At 42.7% G+C, this 8,487-nt stretch overlaps 1 protein-coding gene across 1 annotated transcript in view; it reads right to left on the reverse strand.

Annotated features, from left to right (window-relative positions):
* Positions 1–8,487, reverse strand: part of Pappa (pregnancy-associated plasma protein A, pappalysin 1) — a 230,050-nt gene that overhangs the window by 198,791 nt on the left and 22,772 nt on the right. The gene's annotated exons all lie outside the window — the stretch shown is intronic.

The following is an 8,487-nucleotide window of genomic DNA, read 5'->3' on the forward strand; positions in this document are numbered from 1 at the left end:
TGTTTCAAACCCAGCCCAGGCAGGAAAGCCCATGAGACTCTTATCTCCAATAAGCCACCAGAAAACTGGAAGTGGCGCTGAGGCTCAAGTGGTAGAGCGCAAGCCTTGAGCTGAAGAGCTGAGGGACAATGCTCAGGCCCAGAGTTCAAACCACATGACTGCCAAAAAAAAAAAAAAAGGTTGACATTTAACAGCCAAGCTGGGAAGTTATTGAAAATCATCACTTTCACCTCCTTCATTTTACAGATGAAGGCGCTAAGACCGAAAGAGTGGAAGGCATTTGTGAGGTTACACAGAATCATTCACAAATCTCTTGAGACTCATGTTAGCTTGCTCTTCTCTAACAATAATCCTTATATAACGTATCTCTATCTATCTATCTATCTATCTATCTATCTATCTATCTATCTATCTATAATCTATTTCTCTACCTGCCTATCCTCTTAATATGAGATGTTGCCTTTAAAATGGTAACAATTGTCAAAATCTACAGAGGTAAGCCAGGCATACTAAAGTCTGAATGAATCAGTTCTATATTGAAATCATACCTCCAGCCAGGCTTTTTACTGGCTATTTTGAAATTGGAGTCTCATAGTTTTTTCCTACCTGGATTATTTCTAAACTTCAGTTTCCTCTAGCTCTCAGCCTCCTGAGTAGTTAAGATTTCAAGCATGAGCCACCACCACCCAGCTTTGAATGACTTCTTTAATACATTTATGCAACATCCTCATGGCAGTGTTATTAAAGTTTCTCATAAGTGATGATGGGTAAGGAAATTAAAAGAGAGGAAGAGACAAGTTCAAAGTCAATTAGTCAGTAGATTCTATAAGACCCTGGAATTCACTGTCCTGTGTGATAATTCCATAACACCTCTCACCCTTTCACTGGTGCCAACAGGGATTTGGACCACATCATCGACTTGGAGAGGAGGGGTGCCACAAGTTTTAGTTAGGTGTTTGAGGGTGTTCCAGGCTAGGCATCCATAGACTTACTCTGGGAACTCCAGGAAGTAGCTTAGTGGATTGTCTCTGGATCTAATTATCTTTACACTCACCAGCCCCTTGCTCCCCAGCCTTTTCTGGAATATACCCAATGTCCTTGGCACAGACAAAGGTGTTGGATGGGGAAGAGGACTTGCTAATTAAGAGTGCATTTTAAGTGTCAGATGCTGCATGAAGCCAGGTGGGAGGAGAAAAGAGAGGGAGATGAGGATGAATAAAAGATGCTCATTGAGGAGGACAGGCCCTACTCACTAGAGAATTTTTGCAGTCACCATAACTGTGTGTGCATCTGCCATTAATGCTCATCAAATGAACATGGAGAGCATCCAGCAGAATCAATAGAGGAGGCCCACACAATCCTTACTGCTCTGCTGGCACTGGGACCTTAGAGTTTGTGTAAAAATCTCTGTGTGAGGAATTGACATGACCAGCATTTTGGCTGAGGATCTAAGCTTTCCTACGTCTCTTCCACTCCCTGACCCAAGCCAACGGTATTTCAGGGAATGTCTCGAGTCTACTAACAACACAGTCATCCTGCTCCTGTAGTCTGGGTCACTTTGTTGGAGAACCAAGTGCCTTTTCTGGTCCTCAGTGATCCATCTAGTAAAGGAGGGGTTTGGATGAGGTTCCTTGTCACAAACTCAATCTGAATCTGATTTTCTTTCTTCCAGACTTCCCAGTGACTAACACACAAGGCACTTCTTCCCAGAAGTTCTCCCCGATCATCCTGAGTGGAGAAAGCACGGTCTCCTCTGTACCCACTTTACTTTTAGGAAACTTGATGTGGGTTCTTTGGTTTTGGAGTTGCCTGTGCCTACCCCGTTGTCTCCTCTCTGGATGTTTCCTGAGAATGCTAACTATGTCTGGTGATCTCTATTATTTTTCCCCAGCACCTTGCTACAATAGGCACTCAGAAAGTGTCTCGTGAATGATTCGGTCCAATTTTGAACAGTGAGGTTAAAGCAAAACAGGGACATTCAGGACATAAAAATACCAAAGGCACTAATTTTTGTCTCTGTGACTAATGGTCAGAGAGTCAGAGGACAGAATGTGTTCCTGGTGGGGGTGGGGAAGAGCAGGCTCTTTGGACTTGAGGTAATCGCTTTTGAATTCTGATGACAGCAATTACTAGCTGAATATCTGGGGCAAAAATGGAACTTTTGCACTTTGCCTCTGTGGAACTTCATTTCCTGCTCCGTGTCTTTCTTTAAACATGCTGTCATACTTAAAAGACAGTGAATAGAGTAGCGTTGGCATAAAATGGCAATACAGATGGGAGTTCATTTTTGGGATGCTGGCAGGTCTAGGAGTAAAATTAAGGATGAAAATGTAGGAAATGACTGGAAACTATATACGTATATACATATATATATACATATATATATGTGTGTGTGTGTGTGTGTGTGTGTGTACCCTGAAGGCATCTCATTTAATGTGTTAAGAGCTAGAATGAAGGCTTAGATATAGCCCAAGTCCTCCTCAAACTCACTGGCAAAAAAAAAATGACTTTACAGATCTTAAATCCCCATTAGCTTAGATGATAGTAAGAAATGACAGTCCCTCTGACAAAGATCTGATTCCAGATTTAGAACGAGTTGCCCCAGATTGCTCTTATTGGTGCCCACTTTGTGAATCAGCAGGGCACAAAGGTTCTGGAAGATACCTGGCTCATGCTTAATCTTTAGCTTAAGTTCTCTCCTTCCCCCACCTATCTTCTCCCCACTAAAAATAAAATGTGAAGGGTCTCTTAATAAGGAAATTAAAATCTGAAACAGGACTCTTCCCACATCCCTCCTCCCCACTGAAGTTTTTTATTTTTCCAGGGGCTCCCAGTGCCTGGTTTTCCTGTTGCCCTTGGAAGCCCAGTTCCCTGGTTAGCAAGGTAAAATGTTTATACATCGGTAGGGTGCCCTCACCTCAGAACCTTCCAGAGGCTGCAGACTCAAGCTCAGGCCGCCCCTCTTCTCTTCACAGTTGAGAGAAAAGAGGCAAGGAATGAGAAAAGCCAGATGCTGTAAACATACAGCTAAGAGTAAGAGGTAGTTTAGCCCCGGGGGGCAGAGAGGACAGGCAAAGAAGGGTTTTCAGTACAACCAAGGAGGAAATACATTAAGGGAAATGAGAACCTTGAAGCACTGACTTCAGGAATTCAGAGGGCTACATTTGCCTGGAGTCTAAGTGGCAAAAGGAAACCACTGATGGGTTAGTATTAATGGTGATGGGCCTTTATTTCCACAAGAAAATATCTGAATTCACCGAATTCACATTCCAATGGTTGGATGAATGGGAAGTACCTCTGGAGCATCAACCCAGGACCAGGAATCGGACACCAAAGATATAGATTTGGCATGCCAAGTCACTTTTCCTGGATACAAATCACACCAGCTTTTTTTTGTTCCATGGCCTCATGGAACTGTTAAAGTAGGGATCCAGATGAAATGATCTCCCACTAGAATTTAAGAACTCTTTTGTTCATGGTTTTGTTCCTGGTATGTAGAAGCTACTCAGAAATCTGTGTTCATTTGAATGACAACCTTACTCCATTCCATACTGCTGCATGCTCCGGTTCCCTCTCCTCCAATTCTCTCCATATAGGTCACAGAACATGATTCTCTGAGGAAACACGGGTATAAGTATGCCTCCTTTCTCTGTCTTTCCCTACAGTTGTTGAGCAAGATAGAGACATGGCTTAAAATGGCGCACGGTCATTTGAACCATCTTGGAACTAGAGAATAATCCTGGGGTCATACTCTCACTCAACAAGGTAGAGGGCCACATACCACTCCGCATGTAATCTTCATATCATTGGCAAACACCTGCCTCCGATTATGACCCTGTAGAACTAGACAATACAAATGTCAAGAACCATTTTGTAGGCTAATAAAGTATCAGGTCACAATGTCTAGAAGGAGAGGAATTGGGCTCCATGTGTGGAAAAGGGCTTCTTCTGGGCCTCCTGTTAAGGCTTTGGTCATTGGAACCCTGGTTGGTTGGCCTTTTTTTTATTTGGTCAGTACTGGGATTTGAACTGAAGGCTTGGGTACTTTTGCTTAACTTTTTCACTCAATGCTAACGCTCTACCAATCAGGGCTTTTTGTTGGTTCATTGGAGATAAGAGTCTTATAGAGTTTTCTGCATGGGCTGGCTTCAAACCTTGATCCTCAAATCTCAGCCTCCTGAGAAGGAGGGTTACAGGCATGAGTCATTGATGCCCAGTGCCTGATGGTTTCTTATACAGGGTTCTATTTTTAGAATGTTTTAAATGTTCACCTGCATTCATGTATGTGATGTCCTTGAATTATGATTACATTTCCATTATCCTCTCCTGCTCCACTCTTCTCTCTCACTAGTTCATTCTGTTCCCCTTTCTACTTTCATGTCTGATATTCAGGCTTGTTGCAAATTCCAGCTGGAGTTTTTCTCTCCTAAGATATTTGACATACTCTTGGCTACTTCCCATCTTCCTTTAGGTCTTTTGTGGACTAAACACTAGTGTGCTCAATGCATACATTGAAGTCATAACGCTCAGTAGCTCAGAATATGGCTGTGTTCGATAACAGGGTCTTTAAAGAAGTCTCACATTACAGTGAGATCATTAATGGATCCCATTACAACTTGTGTCCTACCAAAAAAAAAATTAGTCCAGGTGCTGGTGACTTATGCCTATAATCCTAGCTCCTCAGGAGGCTGAGATCTGAAGATCATGGTTTGAGGTCAGCCTGGGTAGGAATGTCTACAACTCTTATCTCCACTGAAAAAGTCAGAAGTGGCACTGTGGTTCAAGTGGGTAAAGCATTAGCTTTGACACAGAAAGGCTCAGGGACAGCATCCAGGCCCTGAGTTCAAGTCCTGGGACCAGCAAAAAAGTAAATAACTAAATGACACAGATAATTAGGGCATAGACAAGTATGACAGGAAGACCGTGTGAAGATTTGGGAAAAAAGATGGCTACCTACAAGCCCAGGAGACAGTATTCTAGAAAAAAGAAACACACCATGCTGCTACTTGTATTTCAGGTTTTAGTCTTCAGAAGTCTAAGAATTAAGATCTCGGTTGTTCAGCCACCTAACAAACAATCACACCCTCATGCTACAGCCCTTCTAAGTTCTGCAACTGTGATTCCTCTAAAAATCTATTCTACCTTCCACTGCCTTGCTCTCAGTCCTCTTAATATAGTGCATCAATTACTCAACTACTATTTTGGGAAGAGTGCAGTATATGAGGTGATGTGGTCATCATGCACAGGAAACATTCCTTGCGGGGAAGGGATGTGTCTGCAGGAATGAAGCACTTGCTGTAGAATCAGCACGTAGATAGCTGCTTCCATGCTGAGACTTCTCAGATCTCTAACTGCAACCTCACACGGTAGCTGCTATTTGCAGAAAAGAAAACGGAAGCCTTGGAGAGGGGAGATCTTCTTCCAACATCACACACACACTCATTCCAGCAGGACTGGAATTCAAGGTAGCATGAGTTCCCTCCACATTTCAGGCGTTCCATGGCTATGCCTCCATCCTGTGGGATTTTTTTTTCTATGTGTTTCTATTTTCTGGGATGGTTTTGTTTTATGTTACCGTTTGGCCTTTTAAAAAAGAATCATTATTTAAGGAGAAGAATTAGGGAACAATGACAACTTATATCTACATCTATCTGTATCTATCTGTCTCTCTCTGTTATAGCTATATAATATTTATAATATTGTTTTTCTCTCCTTGGGAAAGTAGATACCAGAGGAGAGAATGCCCTATCCAGGTCCTGTCTCCCCTGTGAAAAAGTAGCATTTTCAAGTAAGTAATGACAAAAACAACAGTTTCCAAAAGCCTCTATGTGGCCACCTCGCTGTTAAGCACAGATTTCCCATGTGGAGCCCTTAAAAACTCTGTCAAAGGAGCTTTATCATTATGCTTTTGGGAGATAAGGAAACTGAGGTACAGAGAGGCTGAGTGACTTTGTCTCTAAGAATCCCGTCTACAGATTGGGAAAACCAATTCTGCATGCCATGTGCTTAACTCTGGAGTGAAAACTTGACCTCTAGCTGCTTTCCTGCCTTATCATCACTTCCACCCTACACTTCAGGCTCTTGGACCCAGTTCTGCTGCTGCTCTGCTGAGGGTCTCTGAGCTTTTCCACCTCGCCTGAGATGAGAGCCACAGCAGGTGTTCCTCGCAGAGGTCCTTTCCATTTTAGGCTTGAGATGCTAGGACGTGTTCCATCAGCTATCCCAGCCTGCTTCCCTCAGTTGGGCGCTATCAGGTCCTGGATGGGGGGAGACAGTTTTAGACCCTCCACTTTAAGGATACCCACTTGCTGTGGGAGAATTAAAGCAGAGGTGAGAGGATATGGTGATGAAAGGGGGAAAATTTAGGTCAGCAATCTGGTTTCTTTCAGGAGGCTAAAAAAAAAAAATTAAAAGCTAAAGGTTGAAGCAGGTCCCTCTCTGTTTTGTTTTGTTTTGCCTTCCATGATTTAATCGCTGGTATCAAAGCCACAGAGGAATGCTTGAGAGAGCAATCCTATGGAAAGCTTTTATCTGTTCAGAGGAGAATGATTAAAACAGACAGATTTGGGTTAAGTATAGCCATGGTCCCTGCACTAGGTTCAGCTGGGGGGGGGTGGCTCCTCAAAAATGTCCTGAAGGACTCAGTACCACTAGATATTAAGAGGAACACGGGGTGCTCCTGGGTAGCACTAGAGCACAAGAGGAAACATTTCTCTGCCTCCTCAGTCCTCTGGACTCCCACTGGCTCAAAGGATTCCCCTTAGGCTCAGGAGAAGGAGGTCTTAAAAGGAACTCACCGGTGGAAGGACATGCCGATGTGTACTTCTATCTGGGCATCCATGATTCTTGGTATCAGAGAAGCAGTAGCATTAAAAACAAAATAACCACGGAGAAAGTCACACAGGCAAGACTGGCTCATATCGATGTACAGGGAGGACCAGGACCGCAGGGAACAATGACATAAGCACTCAAAAATGTCACCTGCATCTACTCTCTCTGCATCTACTCTCTAACAATTAATTATCTGAGGCCCCATGACTAGATGGGTCTGTTCACTTTTTCTTTTTCTTTTTTTTTTAACTAACTGTGTAAGCTTGGATGAGTCAATTTACTTCTCCAAGTATTAGTTCTCATATGTGTTCTGTGGGGGAGGAAAACCCTTAGCCTATACACTACACAGATCTCTGGGGAGGGAGAAGGAAGATAAATGGAAAACTTCTTTAAACAATTCAGATACGAGGCAAATTTGAGAAGAGTATGCCTAAGGTATACTTTAAGTGCCCCCTAAGTATACCTAAGAGTATAGCCATAATTATGACTAACAGACATATGCAATGTATTTGGGATGACAACATGCCTCTGAAGGCTCAGTACATACCCATCCCTCTCTGGCTCATGATCCTCTAGACTGTCTCTCTTACAAGCAGTTTGCTTAGGCATAGAGGTAGGTAAACAAGTCTGAAGTCAAATGTTGGCTTTTCCATTTACAGACGATGTGAGACTGAAACTCAGGGAATCTCTCTTCATTTTAGACGTCTCATCTATAAAATGGGTCTAGCACTTCTTCTTTTGACAGTTGTGGAGGGAACTAATGAGATAATGAATGTGCCAGGGCATGGCCCAGGGCCATTAGCTATATAACAAGCGTTAAAACATATGTACAAGTGTACTGGGGAGTCAGATTAATCTGCTCAAACCCCAGCTCTGCTCCTTGTTAGCTGTATAGCCTTGGGCAAAAACTCTGCTCCTTGTTAATTTCCTCGTATGTAAACTGATATAACAAGTACTTCACACACAGGACCATTTTGAAAATTTACTGTGAGACTACAAACACTCATTTGCATAGCGTGCAGTGAATGTAATTATACTTTTTATTGATATTCATAATAAATGCCTGACATTTTCCCTCAGAACTGGGACTATTTTATTTTTCCCTTTTATTCTGTGCTGGTACACTGAACCCTTTCTGTCATTGCTCTTCCAACTAGAGACCTATGTTCGTTGTTTTGTTTTTTTTATTTTATTAATGAAATTGGTGCATTATCAACTTAGAAATGGAAGTGGAGGAGGAGAGAAAAAGACAAAGAATAAAGGGAAAGTAGAAGAGGGCAAAAAGAGAAGCACTTTTCAATTTAAGACACTCTCAAAAGTTACATGGTTCAAACCATGCCTTGTGAACTAGGTGGTGTTTATGATGGATCTATCTTGGAAGGGAGACCCTACCTTTGGTCATTCTGAGGATGACCTAGAAGCTCCTCTCTTCACTCATTCATCAGAGACAATGATATCATTTCCAAGGGAACTCTCAAGGACTGGTACCTCCTGTGGTTTACAATCTTCATGGACACCCCAAGCCTTTACTCTTCACCATAGAATCAGGCAGAGACTGGGCTGGAAACTCCTTTGCTAATCTTCCTTTTCCTTCCTTCCTTCCTTCCTTCCTTCCTTCCTTCCTTCCTTCCTTCCTTCCTTCCTTCCTTCCTTCCT

The sequence above is a fragment of the Dipodomys ordii genome, unplaced genomic scaffold (genome assembly GCF_000151885.1).
Source record: "Dipodomys ordii isolate 6190 unplaced genomic scaffold, Dord_2.0 Scaffold127, whole genome shotgun sequence".
NCBI lineage: Eukaryota > Metazoa > Chordata > Mammalia > Rodentia > Heteromyidae > Dipodomys > Dipodomys ordii.